Genomic DNA, 19,363 nt, shown 5'->3' on the forward strand with positions numbered 1-19,363 from the left:
GTTGAACCGAACCATCCCCCGACTGTTTGGGGATCCGTGGACCTATTTATTTATTTATTTATTTATTTAGCCCCTTCGGCGGGGAGAATTGGAGGCGGCAGGGGCAGGGGGGCGTTCATGGAGGTTCCCCCTCCCACTGCCGGCCTTCTTTGCAGCCCAAACTGGCCCATTCGGCCAGCCCTTCGGCCCGTTCGGGCCTCCCCCCTCCAGCGCAGCGGCCATTTTGGAGGGTGCCGTGCCTGCACTATTGGCCTCTGCGTGGCCTGGGTCCAGACTCAAACCGGTCCAGGCTCGACCCGAACCGAGCCATCCGGTTCCATGCACATCCCTACCACCCACCACTAATAGTAAATGGCTATTTTGGTGTTATCTATGGAATTAAAACACCTCCCGATGCCTGGAGCATTTAGTGTTTGTTTATTTAAGGTTCATAGGACGATGCCTTGCCAGATGCCAAAGCTGCTTTCAATTATTTAAGACGCCGGTTTGCTGTGTTTCTTTCCACATCGTAAACAATTTAAGAAACCGGTAAGTCTCCTGGCGAATCGTTCTGCCCATACCGACCCCGTCAATTTAGACTGCCATGACTGCCAAAAGCTATACCTTTAAGTCACAAATGGAGAACAAATCCCCTCTACGCACAAAAGAAAAGAAAGCCTCTCAGGGTCAAAGAACCATGTGCCTGTTCTTTATACACACTGGAACTCTGAACTGGTGTTTCTTAAACAAGGACCCCCCCTCCCCATTGAACATGGCAAGTTGATTTTGAAACAGGGAACTTTCAGAAGCAGATTCTGATATGACATTTGCCAGTCCTATAAGGTTTAGGGGGAAAGGCTTAAAATGTGTTTAAAAATCACCCGCTTCCCCATTTCTCTTGTGGGTTGGTTGGTAGCTAGCACTCATCATGCCCTACCACACAACCCACTTGGGTGTCCCTAGGAGCTACCCATGGGGAACAATGGGGTGTTTCAGGTTTCTCCATTGTTCCCTATGGCTGGAACAAGTTGCACTCACAGAGTGCATACATGTTTTGCAATGCATTTTGCAACCCTGCCTACATGTTTTGCAATGCATTTTGCAAACACTGCAGAAGTACACAGTCCAAAAATGACCAAAAGAGAATCATTAACCCAGAATCCACTGCCAGCCACAGTGCCAGTGCTGCAGTAACATCACAGCCTCAAGTCACTCTCTCTCACACAATTAGGACTCCTTCCTTCCCAGCATTGCAACAGCTGCCACAGCGGCACCCTTAGCAGCAAGCATAGCCATATGCTCCACTAGCGCAACTTCAGCCACCTTTTGGCTGAGTACACCTTGCAATGCAGATTGTAGAGCACACCAGAGCAGTGAGTGAAGCACAAGTTAGTCTCAAGGCAAGACATGGAGCTCATCACAGCAGTCACCAAAAATATTACACACACACACACACACACAGCTGCCACTGTCCATTCTTTGCCACAACACTGTCTCACAAATGAAACAAACCACAACTCAAGGAAGGAAGGCACCCGTTCTGCCTTTGTCAATCCGAGATCCAAAAAAAACCAGATAGTTATAGCAGCCATAGCACAGCATATTATACTCAGTGCTGAGAAAAGAAAACTACAAAAATCAAACCCTTTCTTCCTTCTCTCCTGATGCATCCACTTCAAGAAAGGCACACTATAAGGGCTCTCTCTGCCTCCCAATCCCTTTGAATACAATCCCTTTGAAACTCCCTCTTTTTTGTGTCCCCCTCCCTCTTCCCCCCCACCAATGGGGGCACGGTTGCCCATGACAACACTCCATTTGTATGATAACAAGCCAACTAAGAAGCAAGGAGATTTCAAGCCAACCAGAAGCCAGTGCCAGAAAACCAATCAGCCAGTGAAAAACACTTCAAAATGGTGCTTGAAATGTTGGTACATTTTGACTCAAAATGTTGTGTTTTTTTGGTTCCAAGCTCAAAACAGGCCTTTTATTTAGAAGGTGTTTTGCACTGAGTTTGGAACTCTTGAAACAGCCCATTTTGAGTTGAAAAGTATCAACAGTGAAACATCCTACCTGCACATCCCTAGTAGCTCAGTAGTAGAGCATCTGCTTTGCATGCAGAAGGTCTCAGGTTCAATCCTGAGCATCTCCTAGTAGGGCTGGGAGAGACTCCTGCCTGGAACCCCGGAGAGCTGCTGCCAGTCAGTGTAGACAGTACTGAGCTAGATGGACCAAGGGTCTGACTCAGTATATGGCAGCTTCCTATGTTCCTACAAACTCAACCAATATCATGAATCAAAACTCTTCTGGCTTCCCTTGACATTCCTGAGATGTCCTGGCTGAAGATAATCCTAATTTGCTTTTTGAAGTGATTTTAGATGGTGTGGGGGCCTGTTCTCTAATTGAAAGAGGAAAAAGATTCAAAATTCCACCGAGTGCTATTGTCTGGAAGATGTGGAGCATCTTGGAAATCATTCTTTGGATGCTATCAACTGAACCAAGAGACCCATCACGAAACAAAATGTTTCATTTCTTGATTTGAGTTGATGATCTGCAGGTTTTATTTAATGCTTCTTAATGCACCATGTGATGCAAAGCACAATATGCAATTAAATGGTTGAGAGCTGAGGAATGTTGGTGTCACAGTTCATGCCAGATCAGCTTGCCGAGTGTCTTAAAATAGAAAGGGACATCACATCTAGCATGCATTAAGAGGGCTGTTCAGATTTCTGAATTAAGAGGGAATGGGGTTGAAATCTCATATCCTCAACTCCTGTTGCCCAACACACATTAGCCAGATTCACACCATGAGGACATTCACACAATCAAAAACTGGGTTCTCACTGTATGTGATCCACATTTTTGGTTGTTTGGAAGCAAGGGAGGAGATCTACCCATGTTTTCCTCCTCTCTTGCTTCCACACAACCAAAAATTGGAAGCACACTCAGCTCTCAAACCCAGGTAGAACACTGTAAGACTCCCCACATGAGCAGTGTTGAGAGCCTGCAGGGGGTTTGCAAGGAGAGTGGGCTTGACCCCCTCTCCCTGCACACAAGGAGTCAACTCACCCTGGGTGGTCACATGGATTGGCTGCCCAGCTCACCTGGGTGATCCGGACCGGCCGGATCGACTGCCACATGGAATACCAGCCCCATCACTGAACCAGTAGGGACAGCGGCAATGATTCGAACAATTGTTTAAAGCAGGCTATTGTTTCTCGACCCGAGAATCTCTCTAATAAATCCCTTTGTTGTTGCGGGGAATTGCACTGATGTTCCAAATGCTTAGGTATCTACCTGTTTTCCCCGTCTCCCCCTTTCCAGCCGACAGAGGCCTTTTAGAGAAATGAGGTTACGTTGCCTTCATTGCTTCCTCTGCAATTTGTCATTGATAATTCCGGGATAATGACAGGCAGCAGACCACTGCATCACTGCAGCAAAACGATTCATCAGGAGGAATGCAAAGTAATGGAACTTCTGAGGTGTCTCTATGATGCCACCTGCCTACAGGACATCATACCGGACAGGTCTGCCATGACATGGTTATTGTCATTCCTCAAGTGGTTGTTGCTAGGGATGTGCAAAAAATTTCGGGCACAGAACGATCTGTGCCCGAAACGAGCAATTTCAGGTGATTCGGGGCCGAACCGAATCACCCCCGATGTCCCCTGATATTTTTTGGGCCCGAGCCGAATCACCCAAATTTCGGGCATGAAAAATTCGGGTTATTCGATTCATGGTTGATTTGGGGGGATTTTTTGAAGTTTTAGTGACTTTGGGGCAGTTCAGGGGCATAGCATGGGATCTGGGCAAAAAGAGTGGGGTGGGGTGGTAGTGCCTAATGGGTGCAGGCTACCACCCCAATTTCAGGGGGATTGGGAAAAGGGCTGATTTTGGGGGAATTTCTGAAGTTTTCATGTCTTTGGGGCAGATTGGGGCAGATTGGGGCAGAAAGTGGGGACTGGGGCAGAATAGTGGGGTGGGGTGGTAGTGCCTAATGGGTGGAGGCTACCACCCCAATTTCAGGGGGATTGGGCAGAGGCCTGATTTTTTGGGAATATTTGAAGTTTTGGTGTTTTGGGGGCAGATTGGGGGCAGAAAGTGGATCTGTCCCAAAGGAGTGGGCTGGGCTGGTAGATAGTGCCTAATGGGTGGAGGCTACCACCCGTCCCCAATTTCAGAGTGATTGGGCAGAGGGGTGAATTTTGGTGAATTCTGAGGTTTGTCTTCATAAGGTGAAGTGTGCAAAATTGATTACTTCCTCATATTATTCATAGTAAAGGAAAGTGTGAAAAAGTGAAAGTGGGGTCATGAGAGTTGTTTAATTGAAAAAAATCTCATTTGCTATGATAGAATGAGAATTCACACCTCAGAAAAAAACTTCTGAGGTGTGAATTCTCATTCTATTATAGCAAATGAGATTTTTTTCAATTAGACAACTCATGATCCCACTTTCACTTTTTCACACTCTCAATTACTATGAATATGAGGAAGTAATCAATTTAGCACACTTCACCTTATGAAGACAAACCTCAGAATTCACCAAAATTCACCCCTCTGCCCAATCACTCTGAAATTGGGGACGGGTGGTAGCCTCCACCCATTAGGCACTATCTACCAGCCCACCCCACTCCTTTGGGACAGATCCACTTTCTGCCCCCAAACTGCCCCAAAGACACTAAAACTTCAAATATTCCCAAAAAATCAGCCCTTTGCCCAATCCCCTTGAAATTGGGGTGGTAGCCTGCACCCATTAGGCACTACCACCCCACCCCACTCTTTTTGCCCAGATCCCATGATATGCCCCCAAACTGCCCCAAAGTCACTACAATTTCAAAAATTCCCCCAAAATCAGCCCTTTGCCCAATTCCCCTGAAATTGGGGTGGTAGACCCCACCCATCGGGCACTACCACCCCACCCCAAATTTTTTCCCCTGGGCCCCTTTTTACCCCCAAATCGATTCAGATTCGGATTTGGATTAAATCCGAATCCGAACCTAATCAAGGGTGATTCGGGTGGCCCATACTCGGGCACAAAACAGAACAGGGGTGATTCGGTTCGGGTCCTGAACTGAATCACCGAATTCCCGAATTGCACACCCCTAGTTGTTGCTGATGTCGACCTTATGTTCATTTTCAGATTGTGAATCCTTTTGGGACCAGGAGCCATTTTAGATCTTTTCCACATAAATGGATTTGCCCCCCCCCCCTTTTTTGAAATGCAATATATATGTATTCCTAATAAGAGGAACTGGGATTTTAAGCCTTCCTGTTAGGGTGGGAATTGATACAATAGCAGGAACTTAGGAACATAGGGAGCTGCCATATACTGAGTCAGACCCTTGCGCCATTGAGCTCAGCATTGTCTACACCAGGCCTGCTCAACTTAGGCCCCCCAGCTGTTTTTGGACTACCATAATTCCCAGCCACTGTAGCCAATAGCCAGGGATTATGGGAGTTGTAGGCCAACATCTGCAGGAGGGCCGAAGTTGAGCAGGCCTGGTCTACACAGACTGGCAGCAGCTTCTCCAAGGTTGCTGGCAGGAGTCTCAGACCTATCTGGAGATGCTGCCAACGCGGGAACGTGGAACCTTCTGCATGCAGGTGCTCTACCTAGAGCAACCCATTTCCCCTAAAGCAGCGTTTCTTAACCTCGGGCCCCCGGATGTTGTTGGACTACAACTCCCAGAATCCTCATACATGGCCTTTGTGGCTGGGGATTCTGGGAGTTGTAGCCCAACAACATCTGGGGGCCCAAGGTTAAGAAACCCTGCCCTGAAGGGAATATCTGACAGTGCTCTCCCAGGTAGTTTCCCATCCAAATGCAAAACATGGCAGACCTTGCTTAGCAAAGGGGACAATTCATGCTTGCTTGCTACCACAAGACCAGCTCTCCTCCCATCCACAGGGCTGGCAGTATCCACGCTGCCTGTCTCCTTGAATCCTGATTTGTGTGATCCCTGCCTCCCAGTCTTGGAACATGATTTCCTTTTGCTTTGACTTCATGGTTTCTGGCTCTCAGCTCTCCTTCCACACTGAGAAGGCATCAGTCACAACCACCAGCTTTGGAATTGGACGGTGTGGAGTGAGAAAAATGTCCTCCTCTTCAGACATAGCAGATGGCGCTATTGTGACAACACAACCGATCCAACAGACTACGCAAAGCAGTAACACAACCCCAGTTGCAAGAATGATCAAACAGGCGAGGAGGGATACCTGCATAGAGAGTCACAAATTACACATTCCACAGCTATCCACGTGGCAAACATCTCTGGTGAGCCAAGGAGGCAAACACAACAATGCCGCATGGATTTTGAAAAGATGCCTATGTCAGTCTTTGCGGCATATTTACTCTGCTTCTATCAGAGACAATGTAGAGTTATTGGCAACATGGGGCAGAACCTCACCAGGAGCAAATCTCCAGCAAAAACACATTATGGAGCAGTGAATGAAAAAATATTCACTGCTCCAAAATGCAGCATAATGCATCACTTGGGTCCCCAGGTGCCTGGTAGACCACAACTCCCATCATCCCTAGCCACACTGGCCTTGGCCATTGGACCCTTTCATTTCCCTTTTGCACTGCCCCTTCCTTATCCCCTTTCATGGCCCCTTAATACCTATTTATAGGCATTTAGCAGGGGGAGAGCAACTGGCCCTCTCCGTCCCCATCCCTCCAGTGGCTGTTGCTGGTGTCTATCTTATGCTCCTTTTTAGACTGTGAGCCCTTTGGGGACAGGGAGCCATTTTCTTTAGGGCTGATTTATTTCTCTCTGTAAACCACTTTGAGAACTTTGGTTGAAGAGCAGAATATATATACACTAGCTGGCCTGGGTGCAGAGCATCTGTGCTTCTAGTTCTCCCTTGTTCTCAGCACCACTCCCTCGTTTTCGGCCCCTTGTTCTCAGCCTTCCCCTCTCCTCTTCCCTCTTCCCCCCTCCAATGTTTTTTCTCTCTGGCCGGCCACCTGGCCAGCCACTTCCCCCAGCTTCCCACCGCTTTCTCCCCCCTGCCACAGCATTCTCTCTCCCCACCGCCGCTGCCGCTTTCTCTCCCCTGCCACTGCTGCCTTCACTTTCTCTCCCCGCCCACCCATTCGCCCGGCCGTTTGCTGGCCTGTCCACTGGCCTTATGTTCCCTTCCACGTTTGCTTTCCTCTTCCCCTCCCCTCGCTCATGAACTCTTGTGAGTGCTGCCACACATGAGATTAGCAATGGGTAACATCTTACGTGGCGCAGTGGGGAAATGCTTGACTAACAAGCAGAAGGTTGCCGGTTCAAATCCCTGCTGGTACTATATGGGGCAGCAGCGATCTAGGAAGATGCGGAAAGGCATCATCTCCTACTGCACAGGAGGAGGCAATGATCAACCCCTCCTCCATTCTACCAAAGACAACCACAGGGCTCTGTGGGCCCCAGGAGTCGACACCAACTCGATGGCACACTTTTACCTTTTCATCTAAGGGAATTATATATAGAGATATATAAGGGATTATATATATAGTAGTAGTAGCAGCAGCAACAGCAACAGCAGCAGTAATAGTAAAGACAACTAGGTTGCACATTTCTGCTGGAGCATTTGATACTGTTGGCAATTCCTTTCTTCTTCATGAATGAGCTGTACATTTCACAATGGAAGAGAGATTACCATACGTTTTGCTCATACTGATCAAAGAGGGGGGAATGTGTGTGCCTGTAATTTGGAGCTCAGAGAGGATATTCACAATGTAATATGCACCCACTGGCTTGTTTATCATCAGCAACTCAGATATATTCCATAAACTATAATACAACGGATGAATTATGTGGAGCTTAGCCTTACCTCATGGCGTTTTGTCTTTTCAAGTGATTTTACATTTTTAAAAAATAAGTTGTATCATGTAATGGTACATTGAGCAGTATTAGCTGAATCTGGGATTCCCAGGCATTGTTGACTACAACTCCCATCATTCTCAGCCACCATGGCCTTTGGCTGGGGATTATGGGAGTTGTCGTCAACAACATCTGGGAATCTCTGTTACAGGGAACACTGATCAAAGTATCTATCTGATCAAAGTACCAACTATGTTGACTCTCCTGAGTCCCACTTCAGGTATCAACATTAAGAATTCTGTGATTATTTGGAGGGCAAGGGTTGTCTCATGAAATGATAGTCTTCACTATACCCATGTGGCGATGCTTGAGAAGTTTGCTTCGCTACCAGAGCGGCTAATCTGGAGACAATCTAAGGCAGAGATTCTCAATGTTGGGTCCCCAGATATTGTTAGACTTCACTTCCCATAATCCCCAACCAAAGGCCACTGGGGCTGGGGATTGTGGGAGTTGGTCTAAAAACATCTGAGGACCCAACATTGAGAATCCCTGGTCTAAGGTTATCTCCAAGAACGGGTATCCTATTTGTCTGGCTCTGCAATGTGTGCCAAATGACTCTATTCCAGAAAAGTGCCGAGATAAAGAAAGAGCCTTTCATAAATTCCCCCTGCTCAAAAAGTTAAGCATCATGGGATATTTTAAAGCTAATAAGTCTTATGCTGGTTGAACTACCATTTAATCAGAAGCAACTCCATGTTTCTCCTTCTCCTTTCCCTCCTTCTTCTTTCTGACTCCACCCCGTACAATTTTCACAGGATCCCCACTGGGAAAAACATCTAATCAACAAAAGATGACAAGACGGAATACAGCAAAAGCCCCTTAGAACATGGGTAGGCAAGCTAAGCTCTCCAGATGTTGTTGAAATACAACTTCCATCATCTCCAGCCACAATTTGTTTCTCGGAGGGCGGGGAGCATGTCCCGTGCCATCCAGACCGCAGTACACAGTCACTTCTCCCTGCTCCTGCCTTGATTTTTGCTAACATGCAACCATTTCTCCCAGCTTGGAATCTGGCTGGTTACTTCACCTGCTCACCTTTCAGCGGTGAGAACCGGTCTTATGACTGAAAGTTAGCTATTTGGTAGGAAAAACAAAACAAATCATCATCATCATCATCATCATCATCATCATCAATTATTAATTATTATTAATTTATTGGGTACATTTCTATAACTCTCCATAGGCAAATATCTGGGGGGAGGGGGTTAGCAATTTAGAGCACAATGATAATTAAAAAGTTAACACAATTAAAACCATCTAAACTACCGATAAAAACTCTAAAGCCTAAAACTTTAAAATGATAAATTAGAAGTCTGATTAAACAGGTCTGTTTTCAGATTCTTCTTTTAAAGAGGAGAGCTGGTCTTGTGGTAGCAAGCATGACTTGTCCCCATAGCTAAGCAGGGTCTGCCCTGGTTGCATAGAAATGGGAGACTACATGTATGAGCACTGGAAAATATTCTCCTTAGGTGATGGAGCCGCTCTGGGAAGAGCAGAAGGTTTCAAGTTCCCTCCCTGGCAGCATCTCCAAGACAGGGCTGAGAGAGATTCCTGCCTGTAACCTTGGAGAAGCCACTGCCAGTCTGTGAAGACAATACTGAGCTAGATAGACCAATGGTCTGACTCAGTATATGGCAGCTTCCTATGTTCCTATGTCCCTAAACATCCAGAGAAGGGAAGACCCTAATTTTGTTAGGGAGTGCATTCCACTCCCTAACAAAAGAGAGGAGAGCTGGTCTGGTGGTAGCAGGTATGACTTGTCCCCTTAGCTAAGCAGCATCTGCCCTGGTTGCATATGAAAGGGAGACTAGAAATATGAGCCTCACGTCTGAGAGAGAGAGAAAAAACAGCATAGCCGAGGCCTCCAGTCTGTCTGCATATTTAGGTGAGTTTTTCTCCCCGTTTGTCATCAGTCACAGCCTATTTTGGTGCCTCTGAACCACAGCTGAGCTGGAGCTGTCATATCGATTTGGATACAGGGCAGATGAAAATTGCTATGCACTGAAAGTTATTGGCGCTGACCCCACCTGACCTGTTACTTAGTAGGAAATGGCTCAAGGCTTCTTCACACACCTCCGTTGCAAGCTCCTTCTTAACATTCCCCGCACATTTCTAATAGAGGTGGTCTTCTACCCTGCTGATTCTGATGAGGTAGTTTGTGAGTCCATTGCAGCTCCAAACGGCTGCTTGACACGTGCCTGGGAAGGATTAATGCCTGGCCGGAATGTAACAAATTGGCCCAGGGGTTGTGCAGATACTTTGGGGGTATTTTAAAGGGGTGGGCTCCGGTGCAGATGATGGACTCATGAGAGGGTAAAGCAACCAACTCAGCCATACCAAAAACGGGGAGGAGACAGATAGGGTAGCTGCCGAGGTTCCTTCTGGGATAATGAAAACTTGCAGAAGGTGATAAAGTGGTTTGCGTTTGACAAGCAAGCTCTTTATTTAGATTCAGGCTGAACTCATGTAAACCAAGGTGAATCTCATTAGGACCCATTTCCAAAGGGCCTTGGGTCGTCTTTGGATGTAATTTGTGGGGGTTGCGCAAGCTGATGAAAAGGTTGATGTGTCTTAGGGGTAGGCAAGCTGGATGCCGACTTTTATTATTTATTCTTATTATTTAACATATTTATTTATTTAACATTTATGGAACTTGGGAAGGAACATTCGCTTCGCCCATGCATTAATTAGAACTGAAGGAAGTATTCTGGGGAATTATTTTATTCGATCTGTGAAATACATTGGCGGATATTCTTGTGTCTACCTGAAGGGGGCACCCAACAGAGCTGTTGGTTGAGTGTACTGCCTGCAGTGAGCTAGGGAGAAAGAGCAAAACAGCCATGGGGGCAGCGGGGGGGGGGGAGCTGGTCTTGCAGTAGCAAGCGTGAATCCCCCCCTTTGCTAAGCAGGATCTGCCCTGGTTTGCATTCAGATCGGTGACTACATATGAACGCTGTCTGCTGCAAGATATTCCCCTTAGGGGATGGGGTCATAGCTCAGTGGAAGAGTATCTGCTTGTATGTAGAAGATTCCAGTTTCACTCTCTGGCATCTCCTGTTAGGTCTGGGAAAGACCACCCCATGGGAACCCTGGGGAAGCTGCTGCTCGTCAGTCTAGGCAACAGTGACCTAGATGGACCAATGGTCAGACTCTGAATGAGACAGATTTCATTCCATCTGTTCGTCTGCACCATGAGGGTTATCCAAATCCCTTTGAATGACCTGTACATCCCCATGCAGAGACACTAACGGTAGCTGTAACCAATTCTACATCATTGGAGCTGGAGCGTGGTGATCTATATGGTCAAACGCTGAAGGAGTCGAATGGCAGGATTTCTTTCCTCCACATTTCCATGTATTCCAGCCTTTTAATCTCCGGTAACTCTCGTTAACAGCCATGGCTGCTTGTTGACTTGGACCCCAAGCCCAAATTTTATGGCTGTGATTGGATATGGTTTTTATCAAAGGCTCCCCATTCATGTCATGGCTGAGATGACATCGGAACTCCATTGTTCATGTTCTTAACTCCTTGAACGGGGGCCAAATGTGGCTCCTTTGGGTCATTTTCCGTTCATCCCACAATGAATCACCAGCAATCTAAATGCGTAATGAATGGATTACTTGTTTGAAACATCTTTGCAACTTGCTTGGAGCAAATTTGGGGTGGGGGGTGGATGTTGGAATGAAGTATCCTATTCCATGGGGAGTAGAGGCTCTAAATTCCCCGTAAACCTGAATGAACAGCATTTACAAAAATAAATGAAACTAGCTGGGCTGGGCGCAGAGCATCTATGCCTCTAGGTTTCCCCGCCCGGCCATTTCCTTCCAATGATTGGTTAAGTGCCATCAAGTCGGTGTCGACTCTTAGCAACCCCATAGATAGATTCTCTCCAGGATGATCTGTCTTCCACTTGGCCTTTAAGGTCTCTCAGTGGTGCATTCATTGCTGTTGTGATCGAGTCCATCCACCTTGCTGCTGGTCGTCCTCTTCTTCTTGTTCCTTCCACTTTTCTCAGCATGATGAACTTCTCAAGGGAGCTGGGTCTTCGCATGATGTGTCTGAAGTAAGATAGTTTGAGCCTGGTCATTTGTTTGTTTGTTAGATTTCTATACCACCCTTCCAAAAATGGCTCAGGACAGTTTACACAGAGAAATAATAAATAAATAAGATGGATCCCTGTCCCCAAAGGGTTCATAATCATTTGTGCCTCGAGTGAAAATTCTGGATTGATTTGTTCTAGGATCCATTTGTTTGTTTTCCTGGCTGTCCTTAGAATCCTCAAAAGTCTTCTCCAGCAGCAAAAGTCATCTCTAGTAGTAATACTACTACTACTACTACTAATAATAATAATGGCTGCAATGATGCACAAAGCAACATGGGGGTTTCTGTTGGAAACAAGGGAAGTTCTGTTGCACACAGCCATGGGCACATTTTTTAAAACAGCTGCATTACTATTTTCTTTTACATGTGCACCCATTCCAATTGATTGGTAATGCTGGCACTGCATGGTAAATCATCTTGCCCAATTAATTATAATACTATCAATTCTGTAGCACAATGATGTCTTTCTCCAAATGAACGACTACACAAATGAAGATCTTTAAAACTCCAACAAATGCAATAAGTGAACAAGCACATCATTTCCCTGCACACACACCTCCGGGCACAACCTATGCTTCATTTTGTCTTCAAGGTCCAAGGAAGACACCTGGAAGAAGCCCCACTTTTTCTCCTGGCAGCTCCCTCAATCAAATCAGCGGTAGCAATATTTCTCCGCAAACGGTACATCAGTTCCCACGGATGGGCCCACGGTGCTCACCAGCATTTCTGACCTTCATCCATTGCGCGGTGGAGTTCATCATTCACAAAGATCAATGCTGTCTAGAGGGAGTCACTAGTGAGCACAGGCACGGTAGTTTGCTCCTCTGACTGTCCTTTAGTTACAGGATGCTTTATTTCATTTTTCCTTCAGTATAACTACAAAAGGAGCTAATAATGACCAAGGATGGTGGTAATAATGAGATCCCACCATTGAATCCAGGGAGTTTGCACCACAAATTAACTAGTATGGATTGGGCTAAGTGGGGGACATTTATGGCGCTCAGCATTTATAGAATGGAGCCTGTAGCCATGCTTCAGTCCATTTATGGGGTGGGGTGCTACTGAATAAACTTAGACAGGAGGGGAGCTAGTCTGGTGGTAGCAAGCACAAACTCTCCCCTTTGCTAAGCAGGGTCTGCATTGGCTCACATTTGGATGGGAGGCTGCATGAGAGAGCTGTAAGATATCCCCCCTAGGGGAATGGGGCCATTGCTCAGTGGCAGAGCAGGAGTTCCCAAGTTCACCATCTGGAATCTCCAGGTAGGGCTGGGAGAGACACCTGCACGCAACTTTGGAGAGCCGCTGCCAGTCAGTGTAGACAATACTGAGCTAGATGGACCCAGGGTCTGACTCGGCAGAAAGCAGCTTCCTATGTTTCTGTGAAAGTGAAAGGACATTTGTAAGTAATGCAGGTGGCGTGGCGTCATCTTCTTGGGGATGGGGCCGTAGCTGAGTAGTAGAGCATCTGCTTTGCATGCAGAAGGTCTCAGGTAGGGCTGCCTCAAACGTTGGAGAGCCACTGCCAGTCAGTGTATACTGAGCTAGATGGAAGGTTCTTCTTACTCAAGGAGGCTCTCCACAAAAGCGGTGTGGAGAGCCTGCAGGGCTTGTGCTGGGAGAGCAGGCTTGACTCAGGAAGAGGAGAGCGGGTCTTCTGGTAGCAAGCATGACTTGTCCCCCAAGCTAAGCAGGGTCTGCCCTGGTTGCATAGGAATGGGAGACCAGAAGTGTGAGCACTGTAAGATCTTCCCCTTCTTAGGGGATGGAGCTGCTCTGGGAAGAGCAGAAGGTTCCAAGTTCTCTCCCTGGCAGCATCTCCAAGAGAGGGCTGAGAGAGACTCCTGCCTGCAACCTTGGAGAAGTCGCTGCCAGTCTGTGTAGTAGACAATACTGAGCTAGATAGACCAAGGGTCTGACTCAGTATATGGCAGTTTCCTAGGTTCCTATGACCCACTCTTACCACACAAGAGCATTGCACCCTCCCTGGGTGGCCAGATTGACCACCCACATGATTACCAGCTCCGTCACGCCCCCAGAAGTCCCAGCATGCCTCGCCCGAGTCCACGGGGCATTTGGGGGGGGGGACCCTGATGCCAGGAGGCTTGCTGCAGCCTCCCAGTCAAGGGTCTACTTGTGAGTCACCATGGCGCACAGCCACGGCACAGCATCACGGTGCAGCATCTCATTATCGAAAAAACAGGGTTAGCGGAACACTCGCTCTGCTAACCTCGTTTTAGAGCAGGGCTACTTTGGCGGGGGAGCCGCTGTAGAACCACCGGTCTCACCCATGAGCCCGGTGGTTCTCATGATGGGGGGAAACTGGGCTGGGCTCCCTTAGCCCCGTTTCCCCCATCGTGAGAATAGCCTCAGTATAGGGCAGCTTACTAAGTTCCTTCTTGTAGACCACTGACTGGGCTGATGAAATGAGTCTCTATCCTCAGACAGATGTCTTCAAATAATAGTCAATGTAATAATTTAATTGAGAATGATAGTTCTTGAAGGCTTTCGGTCTCTCGGACTATCAGAAACAACCCAGATAAGGATATGGCTGCAAACCTTTGAAATCACATCAAATGGAGGACATCATGAATTGTTTCACATTTCTCATGTCTGTTATGCCGAGATGAACAGCCGATGTTCATCCAAGTATCATTCCAAGTTTTGTCTCCTCTGTTGGCAAGAGATGGGAGCCCCTTCAACTGCACCTGCAAATATCCTAGGGTGTGATCTCACACCACTGGACTGTATGTGAATGGAACATTCATGGAGTCGGGGGAATTATGTGGATTTCCCCCACCTGGTCAGCATCCTACTGGGAAGGAGACCATCAGCTGGGTGGGAAAAGCCTATAAAATTGACTCCACATACATGATTGCTTCATTATGTGATTGCACCATGGAGAAATTGTTGAGAAGTTGTTTCCCTGCCAAAACAGGAGCACATATTCTCCCTCCCACACTCGGAAAGAGAGAGGGTGGGGGAGAAGACCCAATGTCTTTGCAAGCAAGCTTGCATTTGATTCATTTGCAAGTTTTGCCCTATGTAGAAGACATCTCTCTCTCTCTCTCTCTCTCTCTCTCTCTCTCTCTCTCTCTCTCTCTCTCTCTCCCCGACAGGCTCTACTGGTGAGCCTTAACTTAGTGATCTGTGCAGCAGGGGACCACCCACACCCCCTAGGTCTGACATCAGATGCAGGGAGTGTGACCAGCACCCGGAGGTCTCTACTCCACCCTCTGTTTAAACCTGGCTACAAAAAAGCTAGGTAACACTGTGTGGGGGAACCCCATGGATGGGGAAGAGAAGGGAGAAAGAAAGCATGCTGTCCAGAGTGGAGAGGACACCACTTACCGCTGTGAGTGGCGGCATCCCTGCTCCATCCACCCATGACGGCTGGCACCAGCCTTGGCAGGACAATGGGGAGAAGCGCCTTGTCAGAGAGTGAGGCCTGCGGAAGCCCAGGAGCATCTCAACCCTAACCCTAACCCTGAGATTTCAAAGCGAGATCTCACTCAGGACTGAGATCTCACGAGGCTTGCCCTGATTATCAGGGGCTATCTAAGAGAGTCGGCCAATGATAAGTCTTGGCAAGAGCCAGAGGACTCGTTTGAAGTCCCTGAGCTGCAACTTCTCCATGGCACTGTGAACTAAACAGGCCCAGATGTGAGAAGGCACTCCAGACTGGGAGGCCTGAGGCCTGGCTGCTCCCTTCCTGGTCCCCTCATTACTAGTGGACCCAACCCCAGTGAGGAGCCCGACACACTGCCAGGAGCAACCTGGGTCGAAGGGGTGTGAGTTCTGACCATCATGCAAAGCTGTGTAGCCCACCTCCGACCCTGGTTTGAATGGTCATGTGAAGTCACCTTTCAATTTATTTTAGTTGAAGGCAACAGCGTTAATTTCAGTTGTGAGGAAACAATGCATAAACATGCAAAAGCATTCTGCATTTCCGTATAAGCATGAGGGTTCTGAAATGATCTAGCCAATAGCGGCTCAGTCATCCATACAATCAGCTGTCAACGGCTTGCTCTTGAAAAGATGGGATTCTTGCTTTTTGTCGACGGATATGCCACAAGGTCACCCAGCTAAAACATTAACTAGGGCTTTGGGATTCTCTCAGCAGGATTTCCAAATATTATATTTAATTTTTTCTCTTTTCTCCTTGATGTCATTCAGTGCACCACTGCTACAGCTGCTAACAATCTGTGTTTTTGGTCCTCAGGTGACTGGAGCTGGATTGAAAGTCAAAGACTACCATGGGGCTTTAAGAGAAAGTAATAACTTGCCTTGATCCAGATTCTATTATCCACTCACACTAGAATGTACTCTGAACTTCCAACTCCTAGAATGTATAATATGGGACAAGAGGCAACTTGCCAACAATATCTGTGAGGAGAAGGTACAGCAGTATTATGGTTGCATGATACAATTCCAAATTTTCTGATTCCAGGTAAGACAATTTTGGTGGCCAGCAACTCCAGCCATACCAATTTCCACCATCTTGTTTTTTTCTAGAATTCTGAGATCAAGGACTTGGCCACAGTTTCTATCCCTGGGAAAGTTCAGTAGCACAGTGGAGAGGCAAGACTGGTCACTGGGCCCCCTCTTGAGCTTTTAGTGGGGCAGGATGGTGGAAGAACAGGTTAAAACTGTGCCACATGGTGGGTGTGGTCTCTGGGAGAACAAAGGATCAGGAAAAAAGAGCTAGAATATCTATAGACAGTGAAGTCATTAGTGATTTCCTGGAGACAAACAAGGGAGGAGAGGGCAAGACAAAGGAAGGAAGATCACTGAGACTCCTTATCCTAAAGCAGCTGGCTGACATCCAGAGCTGAATTGATTCAACTCAAATCTGGGTGATTAGAGTGATTAGATTTCAAATTGAATCACTCCTCAAAAGGGCAATTCGATTCCAATTCGAACTGAACTTTGATTCGAATTCGATTCGATTCAACAGCCATTGGGTACCTTTTAAAAATCATTCAGGCCTCCTGATTGGTTGTAAAAAGGTGTAAAACAGGGTTGGGTCAATTCAAATTTGACTCAAACTTGAATCAATTTTTTGGACCAGATGCAAATTTGATTCAAATTCGAAACAAATTTTCAGAACCCGATTCGAGTTTGAAACAAAATTTTTAAAAAATTATTTTCATGTACATCTCTACTATGTGACCCTTAGGAACACATTTTTGGGTGACACATGGTACTCCCCAAGCCAGAGAAAATAGCCAACATGCACGCCCCAAGCTTTTCTCGTGGCCCCAGCACAGCGAGAAAAGCTCTCCCTTATGTCAGTGAGCCTTTCTTGCTTGCTACCAGAAGTCCTCTCTTGATGCCAGCCAGTGAAGGAATGTTCATGTATGAGCGGATAAGGCACTGCTTGGATGTTTTTAGTCTATTTTATCTGCTGTGAGAAAAGCCCTATTTTTGTATCCAGGATGGAGGCAGGAATAAAATTCGACTGCTCTATTAAAAATGCACCTTCAAATTAACAGCCACAATCCAGCTAATGCAACTCTGCCTAGGCCAGGCATGCCTTCACTGCTGCTTCCTTTTAGACACTGCCTCCTTCTTGCTGGCCAGACTCCCAATCACCTTAATACAGTTGCTTAAAAAAACTACTAACCGCCACCACTCCTTTATGATCACAACAAATGGAGTGTGAACAAACATGCATATATTGAGAGAACAATGGGAGACATGTCATTTTTAAAAAACTGTGTTGCACTTACATTCTGTTCTACCCCTGGCTTTTTTAAACAGCTGGTTTTATTGACCATGTCTTTGCTGCAAAAGGATTTAAGCTGTCACCATGTCAATAACCCAAATCTGCCTACCTCCATCGACTATAATAATGCCTACACACACACACAAACACACACACACACACACACACACACCACACACCACCACTGATTGCATCTGTAGTATCTTTGGGTCAACAAATGTCTTATTTTGCGCTCCTGGGTCCCAGATCTTGAGGTCTCCAGGCAGTGCTGTGATTCACGGCAACATAGCAATAAATTATTTGGGCCAAGCTCCTTATATCTCTCCCTAATAGACAGAAGCCCACAAGCCTCCTGGAGCTATAACTTCTTTTTCCTGAGGAAAATTCTCTGTGAGATGGAGCAGCACGGTTAACTGCCTGGCATAATTCCCCTCCTCCCGCCGCTCAGTTTCCACCACCGAGTGCTCCGTATGAGTTATTGTATAAATACAGTTTGTAAATTAAACGTGGGGTTGGATCAATACAAGTCTCCTTGCTACAGGGGAGAACTTAATAACGGAAAGGTGTTCTCATAATTGTTATGGGTCCAAGGGGCCGCTTCGCCGTGTGTAGGTGAAAAGTGTCGTTAAGTCCTTTTAATGATACAAGTTGAACTCTGGGGTTTCTGTAATTGTGTGGAGATGACAACATGTTCAAAGTGTTTTATATGGCGGGCTGCCATTTCCACCCAGAGAAGGATTTGCAAAATATCCCTCACGCTACAGGCCAGCAACTCCAATCTGCTGCTTACTAATTTTGAGAGCAAGCCATTCCAAAGCCGACTCCTGACTGAAATAGATTCTGCCCCAGAGCGGAAAAGTCACCTGAAGAACACTTGTTGCTGAGGAAACGGGGAGAGATAAATCTCTCTGCTTATTGCCTTCTGGTTTACTCAGGATCACTCAACCTGGAGTGGTTCTCCCTTGACCCAGAAGAGGCCATTTAATCAGGGGGTTGTGCTGATTACGTTCCCCAAATCTTTATTCTTTGATCATATGTGCATCCTGATCTCCTTCCAAAGAATCAGAGGCAACACTCCATTGCATCTTTGCTTCAGTCGCACGAGCCAAGTTAGGGAAAGAGGTAGCATCCTGCCAAAGCAATGACCGTAAGTGCCACAGATGTATTGTTGCTGTGGGTGATGGGTGTGTGTGTCAAGAATACAGTTCGTCAGGAGTAAGCAGCAGATCAGAAAGCAAGAGGTCAGTCCATGAAGCAAGCAGAAGCAGGATACAATGGGCCAGAGATAAGGAACCAGGTAATCTGTTCATAGCCCAGGTGGAGTCAGGAGGTCAGGATTCTGAAAATCAGTCCATTTGTCAGGGGCAAAGGTAAAGTGTGGTGCTAAGTCAGTGTCGACTCATGGCGACCACAGAGCCCTGTGGTTTTCTTTGGTAGAATACAGGAGGGGTTTACCATTGCCATCTCCTGCGCCGTATGAAATGATGCCTTTCAGCATCTTCCTATATCGCTGCTGCCCGTTATAGTACCAGCGGGATTCAAACCGGCAACCTCTGGCTTGCTGATCAAATCATTTCCCCACTGCGCCATTAGGTGGCTGCAGATGAGGTCAAATTTGAAACAGGCAAGAGTCAAGAGTCAAGGAAATCAGTTGAGCAGGAACAAGCTAAGTCGAAGTCGAAATGGGAAG

Source organism: Hemicordylus capensis, chromosome 13 (assembly GCF_027244095.1).
Source record: "Hemicordylus capensis ecotype Gifberg chromosome 13, rHemCap1.1.pri, whole genome shotgun sequence".
Lineage (NCBI taxonomy): Eukaryota > Metazoa > Chordata > Lepidosauria > Squamata > Cordylidae > Hemicordylus > Hemicordylus capensis.